The sequence below is a fragment of the Phyllobates terribilis genome, unplaced genomic scaffold (genome assembly GCF_046119375.1).
Source record: "Phyllobates terribilis strain yellow unplaced genomic scaffold, ASM4611937v1 Scaffold_7027__1_contigs__length_40404, whole genome shotgun sequence".
Classification (NCBI taxonomy): Eukaryota; Metazoa; Chordata; class Amphibia; order Anura; family Dendrobatidae; genus Phyllobates; species Phyllobates terribilis.
The window spans coordinates 21578-35228 of NW_027369768.1; the positions used below are offsets into that span (position 1 = coordinate 21578).

The window sequence follows — 13651 nt, forward strand, 5'->3', positions numbered from 1 at the left end:
ATCAAGATGAGAGCTTTCGGTCTCACGTTGAGAGATACCACGCGCCAGTGGTATTACTTGCTGCCCACCGGGAGTATCGACACATGGGAGAAGCTTCACAAAGCCTTCCTCAATAATTATTTTCCGTCCAAGAAGGCGGTTGCATTGAAAAGGGCGATAACTATGGTGGAACAACAGGACGCTAAGACGCTGTATGATTATGTTGAGAGGTTTGCGAGACTGTGTGCGAGCTGCCCATTTCACGGGTTTGAGGAGAAGGATTTGGTGACCCACCTCTATAATGGGTTGCTAGACAATGAGAGGAGACTAGTTGATGCTGCGTGTAATGGGAGTGTGCTGAATTTGACTCCCGCTGAAGCTAGAGCACGATTGAACGAGATCGCGGAAGGAACCAGAAGCTTCGGGAGAACATATGAAATGAGAGGAGCTAATGCTGTGAGCTCCGGAGAGCCTGGGTGGAAAGATGAGATCGCTGAATTGAAAAGCATGGTACAAAGTATTGCCGGTGGAAGTCAACAACCAGCGAGGGGATGTGGTATCTGCGAGAATGAGAGTCATTTTACTGATGAATGACTGAAACTACAAGACCCAACCATCGCTGAGGTGCATGCTATGGGAGGATTTGGGCCCTCCAGACCTCGATATGAGAACAACTACAACCAGAGGAGCAACTACAACCAATACCGCACACCATATCAACAAAAACCGCAGGAACCATCTATGGAGGAAATGTTAAAGTCCATGTCCAAACAATTCGCAGCTCATGCCCAAGCAACCGAGTCAAGCATCAGAAATCTCGAGAGGCAATTTGGGCAATTACACGAAGTTGTTTCCAACCTCACGAAAACCAAAGCCGAGAGAAACCCGAGAGAAAACATCAACGTCGTAGAATTAAGAAGCGGGCGGAAACTCGAAGAGAAAGGAGGAGAAAAGCTGCTGCAAAAAGAGGCCGAGCAAAAGTTGCGACCGAGACAAGAAAGCCTCGACCGAGACTTTGACCCCGTGGAGAAGCCGCGATCGCGACCCGATTGTCTCGACCAAGGTGACGGTGATTTGGGTTCCGAAAATTTTTCCGAAAAATGTCTCGACCGCGACAATTTGTCTCGACCGCGACTCTGTCTCAGTTCGCCAGAAGCTTCAACATCTCGACCGCGTCCCTGTGATCTCGACCGCGACTCGCCTGCATTACACGTTGAGGATGACTATGAGGACCGAGGTGATTTCAAGCTACGAAAAGAGGACTATGTGAGACCTAACTTCCCTCCGTTGTACGCCGAAAAACCACCTGCACCCTTCCCAGAAGCCTTGAGGGACACACGCAGACCTGCAAATGACAAAGAACTCTTCGAAACATTCAGTAAGTGTGAGGTAAACATCCCTTTGCTAAACCTCGTTAAAAGTGTTCCTCATTATGCTAAATTCTTGAAGGAGCTCTGCACCATCAAGAGGAACCAGAAGTTGAAAGGTAAGCAAAAGGTACAGGTGAGTGAAAGAGTATCCGCAACCATTATGCAAAAGATAGCAAAGAAGTGCTCAGACCCAGGGATGGTTAGTATCCCTTGCATTATCGGTGAGAAGAAGATTAGTAAGGCCATGCTAGATCTAGGAGCTTCTATTAACGTTATGCCATTCTCTTTATATGAATTGCTAGGATTAGGACCTTTATCTGATACATGGATTGTGATCCAGCTAGCCGACAGGTCAACGGTTCACCCGAAAGGGATAAACGAGGATGTGTTGGTGATGGTTGATAATTTAATATTTCCTGCTGATTTTTATGTACTAGATATGGGGCATGATAACCAAGATGCGACTATCCTCCTGGGTAGACCATTCATGAGAACGGCCAATACGAAGTTAGATTACGCGAGTGGGGTGCTTACACTTGAGTTCGATGGAGATGTAGTTAGCTTTAACATATTTGAGGCTATGAAATACCCTACGAATGATGATTCTGCTTTATCTATAGATTCGATTGACCCTATTGTGCAGGAAGTTTTTGATGTGTGTGGGATTGACTCACTTCAATATGTTGTAGAAAATAGCATTGTAAGCTCTAAGGATCATGACATTATATTATCTGCTGATGTGAATGAGGTCATAGTTGAGTTTGATACTCCCAGGTACTCTTTTGGCCGGTGAGCCCACGTTACTTACATTGCCGAGCGAGAAACAGCTCCCTTCTATTGTGCAGGCACCCACCATTGAGCTACAAGAGCTACCTCCGCACCTGAAGTATGCCTTTGTCGGCGAAGGAAGCACGTTACCGGTCATCATCTCGAGTGCTCTCGGCCAGGAGCGGGAAGAAAGATTGGTGGAGGTCCTAAAGAGCAACATCACAACTCTAGGTTGGTCCATTGCTGATATCAAGGGAATAATCCCTTCTACATGCATGCACAGGATCCTACTAGAGGAAGGACCTAAGCCAAGCCGACAACCCCCGCGGCGATTAAACCCTCCCATGATGGAAGTAGTAAAGAAAGAGGTGCTGAAATTATTGTCGGCCGATATGATCTATCCAATCTCGGATAGCCGGTGGGTCAGCCCGACTCAGGTGGTTAAGAAGAAAGGAGGGATTACCGTAGTGGAGAACGAGGCTAGTGAAATGGTGCCTCAAAGAACGCAGAATGGATGGCGTGTTTGCATCGACTACCGCAAGCTGAACGCGGTAACTCGTAAGGATCACACTCCTCTCCCCTTTATCGATCAAATGCTAGAATGCCTTGCAGGTCGCGCATATTATTGTTTCCTCGACGGATACTCGGGGTACTTCCAAGTGGCCATAGCACCGGAAGACCAGGAGAAGACTACTTTCACATGTCCTTTTGGCACCTTCGCATACCGCAGAATGCCATTCGGACTTTGCAATGCACCAGGTACATTTCAGCGATGTATGGTAAGTATCTTCTCCGAGTATATTGAGAACTTTATTGAGGTGTTTATGGATGACTTTACAGTCCATGGTGATTCAGTTGATGCTTGTTTGAATAATTTGAAACTTGTGCTACAAAGATGTGTAGAAACCAATTTAGTGTTAAATTCTAAAAAGTGTCATTTTATGGTGATTCATGGTATTGTTTTGGGTCACATTGTATCCTCTAAAGGGATTGAGGTCGATAAGGCGAAGATTGACGTAATTCAGTCTTTACCTTATCCTATTAATGTGCGCGAAGTTCGTTCTTTTCTTGGCCATGCAGGGTTTTATCGCAAGTTTATAAAAGATTTTTCCAAGATCTCGACACCACTTTGTGAGCTGTTGAAGAAGGAGGTGGATTTTGCCTTCAACGACGATTGTAAGCTTGCGTTTAATACCTTGAAAGCGCACCTCACTACTGGGCCGATCATCAAGGCGCCGGATTGGTCTCTACCATTCGAGATCATGTGTGATGCTAGCGATTATGCTGTGGGAGCTGTTTTAGGCCAGAAAGTGGGGAGAGGAATGCACGTTATCTACTACGCGTCAATGACACTAAGTGGCGCCCAAAAGAACTACTCCACCACCGAGAAAGAGTTGCTAGCTGTGGTGTACGCCCTCGACAAATTCAGACAATATCTACTCGGGGTAAAGGTGATCATCCACACTGATCATGCAGCCATCTGCTATCTCATGACGAAGAAGGAATCAAAACCTAGACTCATCCGAAGTGAGTTCGACATAGAGATACGAGATAAAAAGGGGTCCGAGAATTCCGTGGCTGACCATCTTAGTCGCCTGGTTCATGATGGTGGTGATGAGGCGAGACCGAGGCTGGGCGAATTTCTGGACGAGTCCTTATGCCGAATCGACATTCTTTCAGCCTAAACGATACAGATGTCTCGACCGCGACTTGAGTGTCTCGACCGCGAATTGTCCACGGCTGAAATGTATCGATCGCGATTTGGTCACGGGGGTAAAGTCTTGATCGCGACCCTCCGTTCTCGATCACGACCCTTCCGCGGAAACAACCAGGTACACCCCCAAAACTGAATTGCTCACCCTCCGCTCCTTCACGCCATGGTATGCACACATAGTGAACTACCTAGTTCGAGGAGAATTCCCTCCTGCCTGCACCAAAGCTCAGCGCGACAAAATCAAGAGTGAGGCGAAATACTATGTGTGGGATGACCCCTACTTATGGAAACATTGCGTGGACAAGGTAATTCGACGATGACTCCCGGATAATGAGGTACAATCTTTCCTTTCTTTTTGTCATTCTTACGCATGTGAGGGGCATTTCGGGCCCAATAAGACTGCTAGGAAGGCACTTGACACAGGTTTCTTTTGGCCACACATCTTTCGGGATGCTTATGCTTTTTGTCAAACTTGTGATAGGTGCCAAAGGGTTGGGAAAATATCCCGAAGGAATGAAATGCCACAAACACCGTTAGTCTTTTGTGAGATTTTCGATGTTTGGGGAATAGACTTTATGGGACCTTTTCCTAAATCTAATGGGAATCTATATATATTACTTGCAGTGGACTATGTTTCCAAATGGGTGGAATCAAAAGCCACCAAGACTGATGATTCAAAAGTAGTTGTAGGGTTCCTTAAAGAGAATATATTTGCTAGATTCGGAATCCTGAAAGCCCTTATCAGCGATCAGGGGACTCATTTCAAGAATAAGACGATCAACGCTCTACTCAAGAAATACGGAGTGACCCAGCGAATCTCCACAGCGTACCACCCACAAAGTAATGGACAAGCCGAGGTCTCTAATCGGCAAATTAAGGGGGTGTTGGAAATGACAGTTGCACCAAACAGGAAAAACTGGAGTCTCCGCCTCGACGATGCACTATGGGCCTACCGCACCGCATACAAAACGTCCATTGGGATGTCCCCATACCGCTTGGTGTTCGGAAAGGCATGTCACCTACCGGTGGAGCTAGAGAATAGAGCATGGTGGGCAGTCCAGAAATGCAATATGGAGATAGATGAGGCTAGGGAGCATCGAAAATTGCATCTGCATGAGTTGGAGGAAATACGCCGCGAAGCGTATGAGAACGCGACAATATACAAGGAGAAAAAGAAAGCGTGGCATGACAAACACATACTACGCAGGATTTTCAATGTGGGCGACAAGGTACTACTCTATAACTCGCGCCTTCAACTCTTTCCAGGTAAACTGCGGTCTAGATGGAGCGGGCCCTATGTCATCGCCCGAGTCTTCCCTCATGGGGCGGTGGAGCTTTTTGATAAGACCAACATCAACACCTTCAAGGTAAACGGTCAGCGGATAAAACCGTATCATGAAAGTTTCTTCGACGAGGTAATAGAAGAGGTAGCTCTTGAGGAGCCTGGTGCAGAATTCTAAGGAGCAAGGTTACGTCGAGCCAAAGACGTTAAACAAAGGCGCTGATCGGGAGGCAACCCGAGGGGATTTTTACTAACTTTAATCCCATTTGTTTGTTTTGTTTTTGTTATTTCCATTAGAAAGTCTAAGGAGTCAGCAGGAAGGACGCCATTAGAGGAGTAAAACAGACGAAATCTCCCAAAATCACTTAAGTCGCGATCGCGACTACATCGTCTCGATCGAGAATTCACCCCCGAGAAGAAGTCTCGATCGCGACTACATCGTCTCGATCGAGAATTCACCCCCGAGAAGAAGTCTCGACCGCGACTATAAATGTCTCGACCGAGACGACGATACCTCACTGTGCGAACAATTTCCGAAAAAGGTCTCGACCGCGACTTTATGTCTCGACCGCGACCGGGGCATCGACACTGAGGAGTGATTGCGGTAATCCCCCCTCTTCCCTATTTTTATGAGGTCCTCTTTTGCTGCATTGAGGACAATGCGCTGTTCAAGTGTGGGGAGAGGATTTACCGTACCGAGGAGGAGTTTTATTTTTTTTTTAGTCTTTCTTGCTATCTTTCTGTTGAATTGTTTGTGTCGTATTTGGATCGAGTCTGTACGAACTTATGTTTGCGTCTTCAACAATTGCATCTGTTTTGTTTTTAAAAAAATTCGAACAAAACGAAAATAATTCGAAAAAAAATACGAAAAAATAAAAGAATAAAAACCAGGCAAGAAAAAATGGATAAGAAGGAAAAGGTTGGTGCCTGAAATAAAAAGAAAGAAAAAAAAAGAATAGAAAAAGTTCCTACCACTTAGAATTTGGTGAAAACCCGAAATGGCGCCGAATTTACTTGTTTTGTGATTGATTTTATTGATTGCATATCTATTGGTGCATAAGACATAAGAAGGGAGTAGAAGGATGTCCCGGGTTCTAGGTTTCACCAAGGAGGGATAAGGAGTTAGTTTTAGCCTTTTATCTCTCTATTTATGAGCTTATTGTTATCCACACTTTGCATGCTTACCATTCCATTAATTTATTAGTTTTGCTACATATTATCGGCGGTTGTGTTAGATCCTAGGATTAGATTTCTATTTCTTGAAGTTTGATGCATATTGTTGTGGTTGTACTATGCAGAATTTTTAAATTAGGATTGGTGGTTGTGACTTGTGGATTGATCATATTATCTAGTGGTTTAGGACATTACTTGAAGAGGAGGAATAAGAAGTGTATAAGCGAGTGGGAGACTCGATTTTATCCTTATTATGTTATATTTATGTACCCTTACCCTTAGAGGAGATTAGGATTCCACATGTGCTTAAAAGCACACCACTTGGTTCGATTTTATTATTGTTATGGAGTGGTGACATATGAAGGTGGAGAAATAAGGAGGGTTTTGGGTAGGACATCTCCGAGGCATAAGGAGATAGATCGGAGTAGGTTAGTGCTCGATACACTTTGGAGTTTGGAGTATAGTCGCTAGCAGACTTTCTCTACACTTACTGTAGACCTTTGTGCTTTTTAGGAGGAGTGAGTTTTATTTTTCTTACTCGAGGACAAGCAAGGTTTAAGTGTGGGGAGGTTTGATAGGAGCTTGTTATATGGTGTAACTAGCGACTATTAGCTTAGGATTAGTGGTGTTTAGGTGCTTATTGAGTGGTATTCCCGGAATCTGGTATGATTGTTCACTTATAGATTTGCGGGATGCTCTTAAGCGTTATTTTGTGGTATTGATTATGGATATCCTGTTTGTACTCACCTGTAGTGCATTTGAGATGGAGCTAGAGAGAAGACTACCACACCTACACCCATGGAGAAGCTGAGAGGCGAAGCCGAGCAGCCTCGGAAGCTTATAGAACACCGAAGACCAGTCCGAGAGAAGGTTTCAAGACGAAGAAGAGCTACGAAGAAGAAGTCTCGAACGAGACTATAATGTCTCGATCGAGATTTGCCCTCGAGATAGATGTCTTGACCGAGACTATAATGTCTCGATCGCGACTTTTCCTCGACATGAAAGTAGCGATCGCGACTTGGAGGTAGCGATCGAGTCTGGGACCATTTCTGAGTGACTGGGAAAAAGTCTCGGTCGAGACTGCCGATGCGGACCGGCCCAATTGCTGATCTAGTCCGAATTTCTATCAGTTTTTCCTTTTTTTATCTTTTATTTTTTGTTATTTTATTTCCTAGAGGTTAGATACTATATAAACCTTTAGTTTTTAGGTTAGAATTAGCTTTTGCCACTTTCACAAATTAGTTCTTAGAGATTCAGCAGCCAAGAAGAAAGCTCCCACCTTTGTGCCATCTTCAACCTTCATCCCTGGTTAGTTCATCCATAATTATGTATAGTTTTCTCTTACTATGTCTGGCTAAGTTCCTACGAGTTCACTCTTAGGTTGAGACCATTATTCTAGGAATTGTTTGTGAGAATTCTATTGTTTATGTTCTAATAATAATTTCAGCATTGTTTTATATTCTCTTGTGATTATTGTCATTGATTGATATTGATTTTATCTAGGTTACAAACTAGGTTGATTATTATTCATTCATATCGCTAGGCTTGATAATTCGATTTGAAAAGTCTTGTCTTTTAGGTAGCAATCAGAATTAGCATAGACTATTTGCGAGTGCTTATTTTGTAGAGATTATAAACCTGTGTCTAGTATCGATGATTTGCCAATGGTATTGCATAGGCCTACATATCTTTGATCTTTATGCTGTTGAGTAGTTAAACCTTAGGATTTCTTTGGTTATTGCGTACAACAAGGGTTTCTAGGACTATTTGGACTAGTTGCTATTTACGAATAAAGAGTAGGACAACTAGATTATTTATTAAAAGAACATAACTTTTATAGAATTCGATGATCAACTTTCCATAAGAATACTACGCTGATGCTAAAAGAGTGAGCTTTCCATCGTTATAGTTTACAAAATCCAACAATTCATGTTTTAATTATTGCTAGTTAGTTTACAAACCAACCCCCCCCCCCCAGTTACTATTTGGTAACACAAATTGAATTAAGCTATCGTTGTGGCTCCCTTGGGACTCAACTCCGACTTACCACTTCACTAGTGGATACTTTAGTTGGATTATTTTTGATAGGGCCAACGACCGTTTAACGCCTGCCAGCGCCTATACCTCATTAATCTCCGTATCCTACGAGTCCAACTAGTCCAAGTAGAGATTCATACTACTAAGCAGGCAAGGTTCTCCAACTAGGATAAACTAGGCCCTAGCAATATTAAATCAAACTAACAACCTAGGTGATCAATCTAGAAAGTGCATTCAATTCAATAGATATTACGCACAAGAGATTAAAGCAATAGAAACATAATTATATTAATAACCAAGGATAAGAACCTCACATTGAAATCATCCTAGAGGCGCGAACCAACCAGACAAAGTCAAAAGAGATTACTCCTGGGTTGTTGCTAATAACCTACTAAAATGTATTCTGAAAAATGTGATAATGGATCTTTAGGGAGAGCCAGAGCTTTGGCTCTCCCTATTTATAAGAAATGAGCAAGCTAACCCTAAAATGAGTTGTATTGAAGCCCAGCCCGGAATACACATGAAAATAGGGTAGAAAGCCCACTTAAAGTCTTGGAGCTAGGGCTTCTCGCGGCACAGCAGAGGTGAAGGCACGGGCGAGCACGTGTCGACGCAATCGCCACCCCCAGAAGGTGGTGCGCATTCGCGTCGGTGGTGGTGCAGTCGCGCCCTTGTGTGGCTCGTCCTAGCTTGCTGCACGAGCTAGACGCGGGCACGCCCTGGGGCAAAGTGCCCTTTTTCGCCTCTTCTACACTTGTGTTCACTCCTTGCCTTCCTCGTCTTATCCCTTAAGCACGTAATCCTCATGATTGTACTCTTTGCTCTCCGAAGTCCAGATTATGGCATTATGCTCCGATTGTGTCCTATTACGTCCATAGTTGATGCTAATTCTCACTCCTTATGATGTACGAGATGCCGCCAATCAACACCGCATCAAGACCAAGCCATATGGTTTGCTCAATAAGTTCAAGGCCCGTTTAGTCGTAGAAAAGTTTCCATCAATGACCAAGTTGTGATTATATGGAGACCTTCAGCCACGTCATGAAACCAGTGACAATTCGTATTGTGCTCTCCTTGGTCGCGCACCGCGGCAGGTCTTTATGCCATCTTGACATAAATAACACCTTTCTCCAGGGAACCTTGAAAGATGAAGTCTACATGTAACAAGTTTTGATGATCAGACTCGACCTGAGCATGTCTGCAGGTTGAGGAAAGCAATTTACGGATTGAAACAAGCTTTGAGGGCGTGTTACAATGGGTTCAAAAATTCAATTGCATATTCATCTCTATTTATCTATCAACGTGGACTAACAACTCTTTAATTGTTAGTTTACATTGACGACATTATCATTACAGGAAGTTTGCAATGAGGAAGTGAACAAGCTCAGCTATCATCTAAGTTTTCTTTGAAGGATCTCGACCAACTATCTCATTTTCTTGGTGTGGAATTGATGAAAACTGATTCCGGGATATTTTTGCTCTAATGAAAGTACATCTCTGAAATCTTAGGAATGATGCAAACAAAGCCAAATTGTTTCTCGTTATTAAGAAAGGTCGTTGTTACGCGATGGTGGTGCTTTGTCATCTTCACGAACTAATTACCCTCACCTCGTTGGTAGCCTTTAGTATCCCAGTCTCACCAGGCCAGATGTCGCATTCACCGTCAATAAATTGTCTATGTTCATGCAAAACCCAAGATCAGATCACTGGGGTTGCCTTAAAGAGACTTCTCAGGTATCTCGCCAGCCTTTGTCTCATAGCATTCATATTTTTCTCGCACCCCACTCACCTTCCATGCCCACTCGATGAGGATTGGGTGAGTGACAAAGTTGAATATGTATCTACAACCGGTAATATTCTATATCAAGATCCTCTATAGAGGATGAGTACAATGCTCTTGTAGATACAACTTCAGAAATGCTTTGGGTCAGTTACTTACTTTCAGAACTTAGATTTCATGTTCATAAGTAGCCCGTCATCTATTGTGATAACATGGGGGCAACAAGTTTGAGTGCCAATCCAGTGTTTCACTCTCGCATGAAGCACATAGCGCTCTCATGTTATTTTTGTCCGCGAGCAAGTCGAGGCAGGAAGGTTAAGGGTTGCTCATGTTTCACTTGAAGATCAGCTTGCCGGTGTTCTTATGGAACCCCTACTCCGACCTCGATTCAAAACACTACTGTCCAAGCTCAGCCTTTCCACCCGGACGCCTAGCCTAAGGGGACATGATTACCAGAACAGTATTTCAGATTAGAAATATTCTAGGATTTGTTTAATTATCGTTAAATTAGAATATCTTCGTTTCTTAGCAATATCTTGTTTGTTAGGCTACTATCTAACTTGTATAAATATCTCAATTTATCCATAAAATCTTTTTTTTATCATCAAAGAGAGACTATATTACTTGCAATCCGCCAAAAACAAACAATTAAGTTCATGCGAAAATTCAGGAACAAACCTAATACAAAAATACACATTGGGTCTAAGACTCGCTAAAAGATGAGCCGGTCTATTTCCTTCCCTACGCACATGACTCTACTCCATGGCCTCGAAAGACTTAGCGCACTCCAGAATCTGTCGTATAAGCCAACCAAGTGGACCACTCCATTGAGCCTTCCTTCGAAGCTTCGAAATTAGACCCAAACAATCCGTTTCCACCGTAACGAGCTTAAACTCATTCGACTTACAAAGCGCAAGCCCCAAAGAATTGCTTCGGCTTCTACCATTTCAGGATTAGTCGCATGTTCAAGTCGTTTAGAGCCCACAAACAAAGGTACTCCACTACTATCCAGGATCACGAACCCGATGCCCGCCCCGTGTTGTGCAGGAACCGCAGCATCACTATTGATTTTCACCCAATTCGATTTTGGCCGAACCCAGATCAGCTCACCCGGCTGCACTACAATACCCAGTTGATTTCGGAGTCGGCATGACTGAAATTCCTTCATCTGAGAGACAGCGGACTGTACATGTTCCCCCGGGTCAATCACTTTACCTTCGAAAAGCTTCAAGTTGCGTGCCCTCCATATACCGTAACAAATAGTTGCCCACACCTCCAACTCGTCTCTTCTCTGACGCCGGATATGCTCACCGAAATCCACAAAAGAGTTGGAGCGGAAACCCCATTTTCTGATCTTCGGATACTCAGCCCAAAAACTTTGCACACCAGGGCAGCAAACCAGAGCATGGAGAATATTTTCGTTCCTCCCGCACATGTGACACAAGTCATCCCCGATTACGCCTCTCGTAAACAATTTGGCTTTTGTTGGCAGAATTCCACTCTGGGCTCTCTAGATAAAGCTCTTGATTCTCGGGGGAATGTTCAAACGCCACGTTGTCTTCCACACCTGCTCCATACCCCCAAAAGAAGAAGAAGAATTTACCTCCCTTAAGGCAGTCACCTTTTGCATTGAGTTGTGATAGGCGGAACACACCGAGAAGAATCCGTCTTTGGAGAAGTGCCAGACCAGTTCATCAGCGGCATTACATTCAGTCAGCTTTATGTTTAGGATTAGTTTCGCCGCCTCCGACGAAAACCACCTCCATACCCGCTCCGCTTCCCACTGATTCAGATCCCAGTTGATAAGGTCAATGACCCGTTGAGGAGTGGACTCAGCAACTGAGGTGCATAAGCTAGGACCATCCGGACTCGGGATCCAACAGTCCCGTCGAATATCGATGCTAGAACCGTTACCGACAAACCACCGCAGCCCCTCTTTCAATACCTTACGTCCCTGTAGAATGCTCCTCCATGTGAAGCTCGGAACGCAACCAATCTGCGCATGAAGAAAATCTGTTCGAGGGAAGTACCTGGCCTTAAGAAGACGAGCCAACAACGAATCTGGTCGCTAATCAAGTGCCATCCCTGTTTAGCAAGAAGGGCCAGATTAAAATATTCCATATCGCGAAAGCCCATCCCACCTTGATTCTTCGGTTTACATAGTGCTTCTAGCTCCTCCAATGGATTTTGCGTTTATCGCTCGTATCACCCCACCAGAATTCGCATAAAATTTGTTCAATCTCTTCGCACAGGCTCTTCGGCAAAGCAAAGCAAGACATCGTGAAAGTCGGGATTGCTTGGGCAATTGATTTAATGAGAGTCTCTTTTCCAGCTTGAGAGAGGGATTTCTGATTCCATCCACCCACTTTCTGCATTACTCGTTCTTTCAGACGGCTGAAAATCAACTTCTTCGATCGCCCGAGCATCGTTGGCAGACCAAGATACTTGTCATGTTTTTCCACTTCCCGGACACCCAAAATTGCCTGAACTTCCGACCTACGATTTCCATCCACATTAATGCTGAATGACAACTCCGATTTTGCAAAGTTTACCTGTTGTCCTGACGCTGCTCCGTATACTCGGAGGATTTTTGCAATTTCATGGCTTTGTTGACAGGTCGCATTTGAAAACAGGATACTATCATCGACGAAGAACAGGTGAGAGATAGAAGGCGCAGCTCTGGAAATCTGGATCCCCCTTATACGACCCAAGCCTTCACTGTGGCGCATCATCCCTGAGAGTCCTTCAGCGCAGAGAAGAAACAAGAATGGTGATAAAGGATCTCCCTGACGGAGACCGCGCCCCGGTCGAAACAATTGTGAAGGCCGGCCATTAATCAACGTTGAGAAAGACACTGTTGACACACACTTCATAATTAGACTGATCCATATGTCCGCAAACCCCAGTTTCCTCAAACAATGCTCCAGAAAAGACCATTCCACTCTGTCATAAGCCTTAGCCATATCAAGTTTCAACGCCATATAGCCTTTCCTGCCTGTCCTTTTGGTCTTCATATGATGGAAGATCTGGAAAGCCGCAAGGACATTATCTGTAATCAATCGTCCAAGAACGAACGCACTCTGACTCTGGGCCACCAATTTGTGCAAGCACTTCTTAAGCACGTAAGATAACACCTTAGACACAATTTTGTAAGTAATGTTACATAAGCTTATCGGACGCAAATCTTTCATTTTACAAGGGGATTCTACTTTTGGAATTAAGGAGATGAATGTATCATTGAAACCGGGCGAAAAGTCACCCCCATTGAGGATGCCAAGAACAAACTTAGTAAGATCTTCACCGACGATGTGCCAAAAACGCTGATAAAATATTGCCGCCATTCCATCCGGCCCAGGAGACTTGGTGGGATGAATCGAGAAAAGAGCACTTTTAACCTCATCAGGATCGAAGGGAAGTAGAAGGACTTTGTTGTCTTCGTCAGACATCAGAGAGCTCATTCCCACAGTTAAGAAGTCTGCCTTCGCTCGCACATCAGAACAGAACAGGTTTCGGAAATAATCAGAAGCTACCTTTTCCTTCCCTTAGAA

The 13651-nt window shown here is 44.2% G+C and overlaps 1 pseudogene; it reads left to right on the forward strand.

Annotated features, from left to right (window-relative positions):
* Positions 1-612: 612 nt before the first annotated feature.
* On the forward strand, positions 613-5445 carry LOC141251446 (uncharacterized; annotated as a pseudogene).
* The last annotated feature ends 8206 nt before the right edge of the window (positions 5446-13651 follow it).